Source organism: Vicugna pacos, unplaced genomic scaffold (genome assembly GCF_048564905.1).
Source record: "Vicugna pacos unplaced genomic scaffold, VicPac4 scaffold_5, whole genome shotgun sequence".
Taxonomy (NCBI): Eukaryota; Metazoa; Chordata; class Mammalia; order Artiodactyla; family Camelidae; genus Vicugna; species Vicugna pacos.
Genome location: NW_027328726.1, coordinates 415,144 through 429,183, shown reverse-complemented (window position 1 = coordinate 429,183; position 14,040 = coordinate 415,144). Strand labels below are relative to the sequence as shown.

Below are 14,040 nucleotides of genomic sequence, written 5' to 3'. Positions count from 1 at the left end.
ACACACACACACACACACACACGGAATGGAATACAATTCACCCATAATAAAGAAGGATATTTTGCCATTTGTGGCCTTTCCTTTCCTTTTTTTTTTTTTTTTTTTCCCCTCCTCCACTTTAAAAACCAGAATTTTATAACTGGGATAAACACTTCCATTGCGTCAAAAACAGTAAAATGACTAGAAATAAACTTAATCGAGGAGGTTACCTATACTCCAGAATCTGAAATGACACAAAGAAATGGAAAGCTGTCTTGTGCTCTTGCATTGGAAGAATCAATACTATCAAAATGGCCACACTACCCAAAGCAATCCGCAGGTTCCATGCAACCCCTGTCAAAATACTCACGACATTCCTCACAGAACTAGAACAAACAATTTCAAAATTTATAAGGAACAACGGAAGACCCTAAACAGGCAAAGCCATCTTTTGTAGGTCTCCTCTCTCTCTCTCTCTCCCTGTCTCTCTCTCTCTTTCTCTCTCTCTCCCCCCTCCCTCCCTCCCTCCCTCCCTTTCTCTGTCATCTTTTTGTTCTCTTTTCTTAGGGTTTGATGACTTGAGACGATCCTTTAACATTCCTTGTAAAGCCGGCTTGATGGTGCTGAAATCTTGTAGCTTTCGTTTATCTGTGAAGCTTTTGATTTCTCCCTCAAATCTGAACGAGAGCCTTGCTGAATAGAGTATTCTTGGCTGTCAGTTTTCCCCTTTCATCACTTTCAATATGTTGTGCCACCCACTTCTGGCCTGTAGAGTTTCTGCTGAAAAATCAGCTGATAACCTTACGGGAGTTCCCTTGTATGTTATTTGTTGCTTTTCTCTCGCTCATTTTAATATTTTCTCCTTACCCTTAATTTTGGTCAATTTGATGATGATGTGTCTCGGTGTGTTCCCGTATGGTACTCTCGGCACTTCCACCTCATTTGGTTATTTAAAGGATCTTCAGTCTGTTCAATTCATAGGAGAGAACTTCCGCACGTATTTCTTCTCAGTTTTATGAAACAAAGAAGGACCCAGAAAACTGGCAAAACATAAATGCTCTTCTATTGGGTTGAGCAAAGACAGGCCCTGGCCGGGGAGGGGGGGGTGCTGGAGGGTCGGGGGGGGGGGCGGTGTAGAGAAGGATATAGATCAGCGTTAGAGTGCCTGCTTAGCATGCATGATGTCCTGGGTTCAATCCCCAGAACCACCGTTAAAATAAATAAATTACCTAATCAAACCCATGCCCCTCCCCCCAAAAATAGAAGGAGAAAAGAGTGAGAGACAGAGACAGAGACAGAGACAGAGACAGACCATCGGGAAAAGTAGCTGCACTAATACTTCCAAGAAACAGGACAACATAAAGATAATGGAAGAAATGCTGGATAGTGAACAGCCACGGGTGGTTGGCACAGACCCATAGCTTCTGGGGTCACTAAAGAAAAAGAATATGAGAATCATACGGATCAGGAGATTGGGTCTGAATTTTGTGCCGTTTGACTTGTGCCAGTTACAAACGTCATGCACAAGGAAGATGACAGGCTACTTTATTGTCTGAAATGAGATACTTGAAAGTGAAAAGAGGTGCTATACAATCGTGCCTGGACTGGGATTTTTCTAAGGGAGCCCAAACCCTTTACAATATATATCATGTTTTCAAAAATGAATATCATTCCTGGACAACACTTCAGCAATTTTTTTCTGTGTTATCAGTAAACATTTTTAAAAACATCAGTAATAAAGGAAGAGGGAGAGAGAAAGAGAGAGAGAGAGAACAGGAGTAACTATACGCGCGCATGCGTGCATGCGTGCATGCGTGTGTGTGTGCGTGTGCGTGTGCGTGCGTGTGTGTGTGTGTGTGTGTGTGTGTGTGTGTGTTGAGGTGGGGGCCTAAAAGAGGATGAGGATTCTTTTCATCGAGGTCTGTTTGTACAGAATTCTCTCCTTCTCCGCTTTACACTGTGAAGGAAAAGCCCAGATGGGCTAACAAGCTAAGTCACAAATCTAAGTGTAACAAGTGTCGGATTCCTGATCTGAGGTCTGCTGGGCTAACTCGTAAATCTAAATTAATAAGTGTCGGTTTGCTGATTCCCTATTCATGCTTTGCTAGCCAGCTGGATTTTCAAAGAGACATATCTGGCCTTGAAATGTCGGTTTGCCGCCTCACTGCCTCTACTCTTGTGATAATGTTGTTGCTAAAGCTATCGCGTGCCTATTGGCCGAATACCCCAAGCTTGTACTTAACCCTATAAAACCTCACGTGCACGTCTTGGGGGTGCTCAGGGCTTAGGAGCAGAAGCCCCTCTGAGCCCGCCGGCGTAAGAAATCTGAGTACTCCAACCCTCCGAGTGGTGCTTGTTTCTTGGCTGGCCTGTCGTTTCCAAAACAGCACCATTGACACTAAGAACGTCACTCTCGTTCCGGCATAAAGAAGACATCTGGGGAGGGTGGGGTCGGGGGTGGGGTGTAGATCTACGTTATGTCCTGATTCCAGGAAGGAAAGGGGCCAGGGTCAGCGTGCCCTTCTTTCTGGGGTATCTGTCTGTTCGCTTTTGGTGTTCGGCTGGTTTGGTTATTTCGGCTTTCTGTTTGGTTCCTTTCACAGATCCAGTGGCTCAAAGCAGCATTCTGATTTTCTTTTCTCCTGGGGTTTGGTTTTTGATAGGTAGAGGGACAGGGCCCACGCAGGGGTGGGGGTGGGGGTGGGGGTCACTGCGGCAGAGAAAGGGAGGCGGCTATGGTGAAATCATCGAGCTGAGGGGATTTCTACGAGAGGGACTCTCCGAAGTGAATGGGGTCCAAGGAGATCATCAGGGTTTCTGTGTGCTCGGTTGGTTTTGTTCGTGCGTGTGTTTGTTTTTTCTGGACGAGGCCAAAGAACTCCTCGGGTGGAGGTGCGTGTCCGAAGGGTCTGACAGGATGGGAGGATGCGGGGCGAGTCAGTCCATGTGCCCAGAAAGAGAGAGAACCTGTCATAGCTGAGACTCAGGCCTTTTTTGGACCTAGGCCCAGAGAGCAGTTCGGCTCCGAGCATTCACGGAGAAGTTCGTCGCCACCTCAGTCGTGTCCCCCACCCCCGCCCTCCCCCGCGCCTCGGCCCCCAGTGAAGGAGGAATCATGAAGTGGCCGCACTTAGGCTAAGCCAATTTTTGGCTTTATGCTTACTGCTTGCTTTTAGAACGATCAGCAAACTCGACTGACCAGACACCGCTCCCAGCCCCAGGCCCACTGTTCAAAGCAGCTAAAGTTGTCGATTCTAACTGTTTGATTGGACCTTCCTCTGATCGTTCAAATTGACAATCATGTTTGACGTCTGAGTCTTTCCCCAGGAAGGGAGTCACGGGAGGATAAGCTCAGGAGAACGACCAGCCCCCCTCCCACCCCCCCACCCCGAGTTCCTCCGTGGCGCTGGTGCCGCCGGGTGAGTCTGACCAGAGAAAGAAGGTCACGGGCTGATGACCTACTAGACCACCAGGAGGTCCCATGTTACCAGACACTCATCCAGATTTAGGAGGAAGTTGTATCAGAGACCCTTGTTGATCATGAGCACCTTTTATGCTCCCGCCTGTTGTGATTCCCTTTCATGCTCCAACCTGTTCGTCCACAGAAGCATGAAACCCCAACCCCAAGACGGGTTCACAGTTTGGAAGGCACTAGCCTGCTGTGAGTCCCCTTTGCCCAGCAAAGCAATCAAGCTGCCTCTTTTCTTCTAAACTCTAAGACCCTGTCTCTGGGTTATTTGGCTCGTCAGGGACGGGGTTGGGGAGGGCGATCTTTCGGCAACACCCGCACAAGTTTCCCTGAGTGGCAGGAACCAGCGTGGCCCTCAGGCCTCAGCCCCGCAGGCAGGCAAGCAGGCAGGCAGGCAGGCAGGCAGAGCTGGAGCGACCGTTGGTCCCGCCCCCGCCCGCGCACCCCCCCCCGCCCCCCGCCGCTGCTTCCGCCGCCGCCGCCGCCGCCGCCGCCGCCGCCGCCGCCGCCGCCGCCGCCGCCGCCGCCGCCGCCACTGCCGCCGCCGCCCAGGCCTCCTCCACCGATCGGTCCCAAATCGGGTCCTAAATCGACTGGACTGTCTCCTGGAAGCGGGGGCGGGGACGTCAGGAGGATCCATTCGGCAGGGCCTCGTTCAATCGCTTCATTCAAATGCAGAAAGCTCTGTGCTCAGGTCAGAGCCTTTGACTTGGCCTCCGGCTCCTCTCCGTTGAACGGCTTTTGTTTTTTGGTTTCAATTTCCCCACCCTTAGGCCACCCCGTCCCAACTGCACGGAGGGAGGCGGGAGGGAGGGGGGAGAATCTCGCCTGGTCTCAGGCCAAAGGAGTCCCCTCCTTTTCCTAACCTGGGTAAACCCCACTAAACCGTTTGAGAATCATGGAAGGGCATGGAAGCAGACCTCTGACTTGATAGATTCCTCTGGGATGGGAGACTTTAAAAAAAAAAAAAATTCTTTTTCCCCTGCTTCCAGGGAGGCAGAAAGGAGGGACAGAGTGTTCCTCTTGCCTCGGGCAGTTCTTTCTTTGTTTGTTTCTTTCTTTTGTTAAATCATGCTTTTTTTTTTTTTTCCTTTTTTTCCTTCCAGTTTTATTGAGACACAGTTGACATACAGCAGTGTATACTTTGGGGGGCGGGCGGGGAGAGGAATTCGATTTTATGCATTTATTTTTGACCGGAGGTACTGGGGATTTAACCCAAGACCTTGTGCTTGCTTGCTAAGCACACACTCTACCACTGACCTATACCCTCCCCCTTGGCCACTTGTGAAGTCCCTTTCATTCAGCATAATCCATCGGGCACTTGCATTTTGGGGCAGCCTACTCTGGACCCCAACATTTCCCTATTCTGTAACTTCCCTGGAAGTTTTACACATTAAAAGCTGGGCTGTTGACTGTGCGTGTGCGTGTGCGTCCGTGCGTGCGTGCGTGCGTGCGGTCTGGGGGCAGGAGGGAGGGAATGGTTTCCTAGGGGGCCTGCGTTTCATGGACCCAGTTTCTTAGTTCTGAGAACAGGTCTGTTCAAGGAAACAGTTGTAGTATCTCGTCTCAGGAGGCGGTGGTGTCGATGGGCTTCTGAAGCTAGGCCTAGGGAGCAAGCAGTCAGGAATCGCCTAAGAGGCACTTGTGTGGACAACCAAAGTACAGCACAAAGGTGAATCGTCGGAGCAGATGAGAAACCAGATTCAGGGCCGGGAGTAGGGGGTCAGTCTGGTAGGAGATTTCCACACATCGGGGTCATCGAAACGGCTCGAGCAGTTTGAAATGCCTCTGATGATGTCCTGGGGTGTTCGGCTCAACTCTCTGAGCGGCTCCCCCGAAAACAGGCCCGAGGATGGTTTCCACAGGAGCTGTTGTGGCCATTTCTCTGACGTTTACCTCCCGTTGTCCAGCTTCCGTCTGCAGGGCTTCAGGAGACGGAGCGTTTTCGTACTCAATGATGCCAAGGCAAAAGGGTGAGAGAAAATGGGAAACATTCGTGGAGAGGGTCCTAGGCAGATAGTGGAGGCAACTAGAAGACCTTCAGTCTCCGGGCTGGCTTTCAGGTTGAGACAAAAACCCTAAGGAAAGCGCTTGCTGCCACAGCACATAGACTAACATGGGAACCATCCAGAGAAGATCAGCACGGCCCCTGAACGTGGACGACACACGCCCATGCGTGAAGCGTTCCATAGTTTTAGTGAAGTCAGTCACCCAGGGAAAGACAGATATCCTATGCCATCACTTCTAGGTGGGATCTGAAAGTAAGTCAAGACACCCATCCATACATAAATAACTCCATTTTAAAAAGACTCCGAGGAACCTATTTACAAAACAGAAACAGACTGGACTCGCAGACATGGAAAAGAAACCGATGGTTAACACAGGGGACAGGGTAGGGTGGAGGAACGGGGTAAGGCGGAGGGATAAATCAGGAGTTTGGGATTAGCAGATATAAACCACCCTATACAAACTAGGTACACAAGTAGGTCCTACTGTCTAGCACAGGGAACTATGTTCAATAGCTTGTAATAACCTATCCTGAAAAAGTATACGTGTGTGTGTGTGTGTGTGTGTGTGTGTGTGTGTGTGTGTGTGAATAAGTGAATCACTATGCCGTACGTCATAAATGAACACAACATTGTAAGTCAACTATACTTCCATTGACAGAGAGTTCCTACAATAAGCAGGCAGACAGACCGACAGACCGACAGACCGTCAGACAGACAGGCAGGCAGGCAGACAGACAGACAGACAGACAGACACACACACACACACACACACACACACACACACACACACACACACTGTCTGTCTGTCTGTCTGTCTGTCTGTCTGTCTCTCTCTCTCTTTCTCTGTCTGTCTGTCTATCTGTCTGTCTCTCTTCTAAGGGTGGAGAAGAGTTTGCTGAGCTATTTCGGGGGCCCTCTCATCCTAGTTCCTATCTCCAAGTTGGTTCAAAGTCCAAAAGGCCGTCAAGCACTTAGTCAGATAGGTCCCTCGAAGAATACCTCCCACATCACGATGACAGACTTCTTAGGCCAGCCGAGAAGGTCCTTCAGTTCTGTGCCCATCTTGGCTCTAAGTTGATGTCAGTCCTCCAGGATCCAAGAAAGCCACGTTGGAAAACAAGTGGTGATTTTGATGGGACAGAAGATCAGTCATTTGGGGGGCGAAGGGTGGGGTAGGGAGAGATACCAGCCTGTCTGTCTGTTTTCATCCAGTGTGGGAGCCTTCCCAAAGAGATAACTCGAGAAGAGAGAAACGGGGAGTTGACAAAGAACACGTGCGGTGGCGTGCCCTCCCCCCACCCCAGGAGAAGGCCAAGCCAGAAGTCCCTCCGGATGGCGGGCTCTGGACTCCGGCTTCCAGGGGAAGCGATATTTTTTCCTCCCCATTTCAGGCCCGGAAGAAGAGGGAGAGGCAGAGTGTCCTTCTCGGGCATCCGTTGTTTCTGAAGCACGCTTGTTGCCGAAAGATCGGCCCCCGTCCCCGATGAGCCCAAGAATCCAGAGACAAGGCCTTGGAGCTTAGAAGAAAAGAGGTCATTTTATCGCTCTGCCGGGCAAAGGGGATTCACAGCAGGCTAGCGTCTTCAAAACTGTGTACCCACCTTGGGGATGGAGTGGGTGGGGTGGTTCTAGAGCCATAGCTCAAACAATCAAGCATCGATCACCATCCACAGAATCGTTTTCTCATCAGAAGACTCAGCACGGTGTCACGATGCCTCCCAGGTGACCCATTCTATAGAGGCTGGCGGTTAGATCTCATTATCTCATAAGCACTCAAGGTGTGGCCTTCTTGGTCACTCAGGCTATTTTGTCAGGTCAGTAGTCCCGTGACCGACCGACCTTCTCCTCGGAGAAGGACTCAGAGACCCAGCACGATGATGACTTGCAATGACTGAAATACAGTAGAAACAGTAAGATCGATAGCTTCCAGTTTCAACAACGGGCCTGGAACCGTGAGCAGCAACCGGTCAGTCAGAAGAGTCGACCGTTTTAAGGGCGAGCATAAGAAACCGAATGACAACCCCCCCAAGCAAATGAATGAATGAATGACCTAATGATCCTCCCCTCCTCTCCCCCCCCCCCCGCCCAAAAACGAAGCAATCCGTTAGCCTAATTCCAGCCATTTTATTCATCCTCCTTCACCCTGAAGCCCCAGTCAGCCACGTGCCACAGTGGTCTGTTTTCTGGTTTCCTCCACCACCCCAACCCCCACCAACGACCACCCCGCCAACATCCCCCCATGCCCAACCACCACCCCAAGCGCGGGACTGGACGGGGGTGCTGGGGGCTGAGGGGGCGGCGATGGCGGCTTGAGGTGAGGGTGGGGAGTGTTCCGCCCAGATCGTATAGGAAGCTCAAACACAGCTGCAGTACGAGACGAGATGGTAGATTTCTGTGAGTCCTCCCTCCTCTTAAAATCCTTCCTAAGGAGGAGACAGACAGAAAGAGAAACATCACCCTCACTCCCAACGCCTCCTGTGCCCTCGTTGCACCCCAAAACAACAACAAGAAAAACAAAAACAAACACAACCACAAATAACTCGCTGTCCCTGGGGAAGAAGGTTTCGATGGCATGGGGATATCATTCTAAACTTCATTCCCTCTTCATCACATTTCATGGAAACCGATTGCAATCTATGAGGCCCTGTGAAGGTAGGGGTTGGGGGGTTAGGGAGGAGGGAGGGAAGGGAAGGGGGGGAGAGAGAGAGAGAGAGAGAGAGAGAGAGAGAGAGAGAGAGAGAGAGAGAGCAGAGGAGAGGAGAGGAGGGATAAAAGGGGAGAGGACAGGAAAGGAGAGGAGGGAAAAGAGGGGAGGGAAGGGGAAGTGAGAGGAGGCGAGGGGAGAGGAGAGGAGTGGAGGGGAGGGGAGAAGAGAGTAGCGGAGGGGTGAGGGGGGAAGGGAGGGGAGAACAGGGAAGAGGAGAGGAGGGGAGAGGAGAGGAAAGAGAGACAAGGGAGACAGACAGAAAGGCACACGCGCGCGCGCGTGCGCGCACACACACACACACACACACAGAATAGCGAAATGGAGAGAGAGACAGAGAGAGAGAGACAGACAGACAGACAGACAGACACGGATCTAGGTCAGGGAGACTACACATGGGTATTCTTCTGAGTGATTTTATGTGTTTTCTCAATCGCCACCTATGGAGATAAAAGTCGCTCCCATAAGATGAAGGGAGTCCTTCTGCCACTGCCCCCGGCCCCGCCCTCCAGCACCGCTTGTGTTTGTCAGGGATTCCAAGCCAAAGCACGTGGAGGAGTGGGAGAGCTTCCTGGCGGCCCAAGGGGGAGGAAAGTCCGGCAGCATGAGAGAGGTAGTTGGCACGGGGAAGCTGGAGGCAGGCTGACGAGAAGATGGGTGAGGGGGCAGGGAGGAGGGTTTCCCAAGTTGGAGAGCCAAGACGAGGGAGGGGAGCCGTCGGTGGTCGCGTTCTGACCCCGACCCCGACCCAGACTGGAGCGGATCCCTGAAAGGAGGCGGTTCGGGCTCTCCGGCCGAGAACGCCCCTCTCTTCCTCTTTGTGCAGAAACACCTTCCGCGGACCGAGAAAGTCCATCCCGAGACCCTCGTCGGAAGAGTCCTTTCCAGACCCATCACGATCCTCCTGGGCCAAGGGGTCCAGGGGATGGGGCGGGGCCTCCATTCGATCCGTCTTCCGTCCGTCCATCCATCCGCAAGATCTTGAATATCCATGTAGGATTCCGGATGGTAGCAGTTTTCCAGGATCCTCCAGATCCTTGTAAGACCTCTCCTGGCAGATTCGACCCCTAGGTCGTACCGCGCAGCACAGGGCACTAGATTCAGTCCCTCGGGACGAGGGTTCCTGAAAAAGACCAGGAAAAAGAAGAACACAATCACTATGGTGTGCACCAGCCAGAAACCAGCACAACCTCGTCACTCTAACAGACTTGCCAAAGGCGGGGTGAGGAGAGAAAGTCATAGGATGGCTACCATCCCTCCCACCCCCACCCCACACGCCAAGCCCCCCAGCCCATCGTCATCCCTGCTCCCCTCCCCCTCCCCCTCCCCTCCATCGACGCCCGCCTCCCGCTTGTACCCCACTCCTCTGAACCCAGGACCACCCACCTCGGCCTGGACGTGCTCGGCTCGGCTCGGCTCGGCTCGGCTCGGCTCGGCTCGGCTCGGCCCGGCCCGGCCCGGCCCGGCCGTCCGGCCGACTTCTTCGCAGTGTCTAAAATAGCGCCCGGCCGACAGGCAGGTGGCACACGGCACCCGGCAGGGGAGCGAGCGGGACGGTTCGGGATCTCTGGGCGGCGGGGACACGCGGCCGGACAACCAGGAGCACGGACGGCCTGGCGTGCGTTTCTCCGCTCGGGGGGCCTCGACCAGGGACTGTGGTACGGGGAACGGGGACACACACACACACACACACACACACACACACACACACACACACACACACACACCCACCCACCCACCCCTTCACCCCCACCCCCACCCCCACCTCTGACAGCTTTCATTTGTTTTCGGCCGACCGTCCCTCGATGAGGTACAAGTGCCGGGGCTGGGGCTGGGGCTGGGGGGTGGAGTTCCTCCCTCCACAACGACCCCACACGGGCTCTGTTCCAGTCACCCGAGTCCTCTTCCAAGTGAGACCACAGGCCTCCATCACCCGGCGTGAGCACTCGGGGGAAAAAGTCACCATCCTCATCGCTCCGCTCCACCTCTACACGTGAAGAACAGTTCCCAGCCCACGCCACTCAACCCCACCCCACGCCCCGATGCCACCCACCGCAGTGGAGAGAAACGAGACGAATCCACAGACGTCCATCCATCCGATGAAGAAACGGACGGCCCCATTCCAAGGAAGCATAGATATCTAGTCAGGAGATTCGTCGAGTACTATGGAGGCGGTGGGAAAGGGGGGGAGGGGTGTTGCGGTGGGGAGGGCCTAGAGATCCAGCAGTACAGCTCGTGCTTAGCATGCAAAAAATAAAGGCCCAGGGTTCAATCCCCAGCACCTACTCTTCAAAAATAACCCGCGGAGAAGCAAGACGGCGGAGTAGAAGGACACTCGTAGCTCACCCTCTCCCACAAATACACCAAAACTCACATCGACGGACCCACTCGGCCAATCAGAGCACCTGCGGAACTCCGACAGAACACCGCCCTCTTCGAAAGACAAAGACGCCCAAAATCTGGTAGGAGAAAAGGAGAAAAGAAAGAGTAAAAAGCAAAACAGTGCGGGAGGGACCGGTCCCGCGGGGAGGGAGCGGCAGAGGAGGAATAGGGCTCGTTCGCCAAAACTGCCCCTCTCCAACGGAGAGGCCGACGGGACGGAGGGGGCGCCCCCGAGCCTCAGATCTACCCAGAGCACCCCTTGACCGACCGATCCAAGTGAAACGGGCACAGAGGGTCCCCGCGACACCCAGCCCGAGTCGCAGGCCGGCAGCCAGGGGCCGGGACAGGCCGCACGAGCCGGGCGGAGGACCAGGGCGGCGGCCGGGAGGGGATACAGAGCAGAACAACCCGCCCCCCCCCGCCCCCCCGTACATGACGGGAAAAGAAAGGCAAAGCAACACGGCCGGTGTGCCCTGGGGGGAGGGGCGCCGTAGCCTCCGTCTCCTCAGATCCGCGGCGCCATCACCGGCGCTTCTCGCGAGAAGAGAGGCGGGACGCAGCCACAGCCGCCATAGCCTCTGGCGTGCAGCATGCGGGCGGGGGCGGGGCCGAGACTCGAATCCGCACCCGGGGGCTCCGCAGCCTTCTAGGCAGGACTGAGATTCGTTTACAGCCCGAGGCAGATAGGATATTTCTGCCCCGGTACCTCAGAGAACTCGCGCCACCATGACTAAGAAGGAGCCGAGTTTGGGGACGCAGCTAGGGGCGGGGCGGTTCCACGGTCTTCCCCGAGCCCACCTACGGAGAGGAGCGCCGCCGACCCGAGTCGGAGCACACAGCCGCACAGAGCAGCGGAACGACCGGGGCCGGGAGAGGGCGGGCGGCCAGCCAGCCACCCTCCTTCCCGGGAGGAACGCAGCATCCGACCGCGGTGCCGGGAACACGTCCTTCCCCCACCCCCCTTTTTTTTTCCTTTTCCTTTCTCTTTTTTAATCTCTCTTCTATCGGTTTTACCTTCTGTTACCTTTTTAACCTTGACTTTTGAACAGTCGTCTACGTTGACGGTTTTAATCCCTTTTAAATGTTTCCTTGAAAATCTTTTTATTCTTCTTATTTTTAAACATCCACCCCCTTTCCTTTTTCTCTTCTCTTGGTTTAGATCTCCTGTTATTGATTATTTACAGGTTTCAGATATCGTTTCTCGATTTTTTTTTCTCCTTTTTATTAAGGTTATTAAAAGACGTCTCAACTCGATCGCTCTTCTGCTTCCACTTACTCTTCTATTATTGATTACACAGTGTCTTCAAACCTTTTCTTTCTCCCTCCTTTTCAAATCCTGTGTTTTATCTCTTGTTAAAATCTGTTCTATTTCCGATTACCTTTTAAAAATTTACTTTTGAAACAATTGTGTTTTATTTTCTGATCTTTTCTATTTTTTAAAGGCTTTTAGAAGACGTCTCAACTCGATCGCTCTTCTGCTTCCACTTGCTCTTCTATTATTGCTTGTACACTGTTTTCAAACCTTTTTTTCCTCCATTCTTTTAAAATCCGGCTCCCCCACGCCCCTCCCCCTCCCACCGTCTCTGTCTCTGTCTCTCTCTCTCTCTCCCCCTATCCCCCTCTCCGTCTCCCTGTATCTCCCTCTCCCTCTCCCTCTCTCTCTGTCTCTCTCTCTCTGTCTCTCTCTCTCTCTCTCTCTCTCTCTCTCTCTCTCTCCCCCTCTCCCCCCCTCTCCCCCCCTTTTAAAGTTTTATTCCTCTGTAGGCTTTAGATAAATACCTAAACTCCTTAAGGACCACAATAGATAACTGATACTCCTTAAGCCACAGTGCCAGAGAGATAGGAGCAGCATGAGGAAGCAGAGGAACCACTCCCAATGAAAAGAGCCAGAGAAATTCCCTGAAAGCACGATCCACAAAATAGACACGGATGGCCTGCTAGATCAAGATTTCAAAAAAGGAGAGATCCAAGTACCGAAGGAACTCCAAGTGATAGTGTTTAGATGTATACTGTACGTCAAAAACGAAATCGAAGCTCTAAAGAAGAGTCAAGGAGAACTGGTCAGCTCATTGGCTGACATGAGAAGTGGTCTAAAGGCTGTCCAAAGGAGGCTAGATCACGCCGAGGAGCGAATAAGTGGCCCAGAAGACAGGACAACAGAAAGAACCCAATCAGAACAGCTGAGAGAAAAACAAAGAAAGAACAACGAAAACAATCTCAGGGACCTACGGGACCATCGAAAGCGTGCCCATCTACGCACAATAGGGGTTCCAGAAGGGGAAGGAAGAAGCAAGGGGGTCGAAAAGGTATTTGAAGAAAGCATGACTGACAATTTCCCAGCTCTAAGGAAGGAATCCGATATCCAAGTCCAGGAGGCTCAGAGGGTGCCAAACAGGGAGAACTCAAACAGACCCACACCGAGACCTATCCTAATCCAGATGGTCAGAGTCAAGGAGAAAGCAATGATCCTAAATGCCTTTAGGCAAGAGAAAAACAAAGAGTGAGTTCCAAGGGAACCCCCATAAGGCTCTCAGCGGATTTCTCTCTCTCCACAAACACGTCAGGCCAGAAGGGAGTGGCAAGATCTATTGAAATTCCTGAATGAAACACAAAACAAAACAAAACAAAACAAAACAAAACAAAACAAAACAAAACAATGCAGCCTAGGATACTCTATCCAGCAAAGCTATCCTTTAGAATAGAAGGAGAGGTAAAGAACTTCACAGACAAGCAAAAACTAAAAGAGTTTTGCAACACTCAACCCATGCGAAAAGAAACATCCACAGGTCTACTCTAAATAGAGAAGAAGCAGGACGGTACAAACATGAGACACTCATCCCCGGAAAGGTGATCACTACCGTTCATTCCAAACAGAATAAACACAAAATTGTAAAAGAAGACATCTAAACCATCAGGAGTGACAGAGGGAAGCAAGAAAATAGAGAGACTTTTATTTTCCCCCCTTCTCCTTCCTTTCTTTCTCTTTGAAACGTTTTGTTCTCGGTAGGATGGGCTTGAGATTCTATTACTATCTGTTTCGTACAGTTATAGTCCTAGGTGAACAGATTTCCAAAAAAAAAACACGAACGAACGAACGAACGAACGAACGAACGAACGAACGAACGAACAATACAGAAACAGACCGACAGATTACAAACTTGAGGTTGTCAGGGGTAAGGGCGGTGGGACGGGACTGGGATCTCCACATGTAGAATAGATAAACACGATGGTACCGTGGAACACGGGGAAGAAAAGTTAAAAAAAAAAAAATCAAATAAGCCAAATGACGCCTACCCGCCCGAAGAAAGAAAAGTCCATAGACACGGACACGCATGCGTACAGACACCGCATACAGAGAGAGAGAGAGAGAGAGAGAGAGACAGACAGACAGACAGACAGACAGACAGACAGACAGACAGACAAAGACAGACAAAGACAGACATACTTAAGCCAAGCATGCAAACTAAAAATCCCTACATGACGTGAAGCAACCCAGA

General features: G+C 52.0%; 1 long non-coding RNA gene and 1 other non-coding gene across 2 annotated transcripts; one reads left to right on the top strand and one right to left on the bottom strand.

Annotated features, from left to right (window-relative positions):
• Positions 1–5,535: 5,535 nt before the first annotated feature.
• LOC140692314 (U6 spliceosomal RNA) lies at positions 5,536–5,644 on the top strand. The gene has a single exon (XR_012067885.1). It is a non-coding gene; the product is annotated as a U6 spliceosomal RNA (small nuclear RNA).
• A 1,917-nt stretch (positions 5,645–7,561) lies between these two features.
• LOC140692296 (uncharacterized) lies at positions 7,562–10,620 on the bottom strand. Its single transcript, XR_012067865.1, has 3 exons — positions 10,536–10,620; positions 10,215–10,301; positions 7,562–7,880 (listed from the first exon to the last, which is right to left on the bottom strand). It is a non-coding gene; the product is annotated as an uncharacterized lncRNA (long non-coding RNA).
• Positions 10,621–14,040: the final 3,420 nt, after the last annotated feature.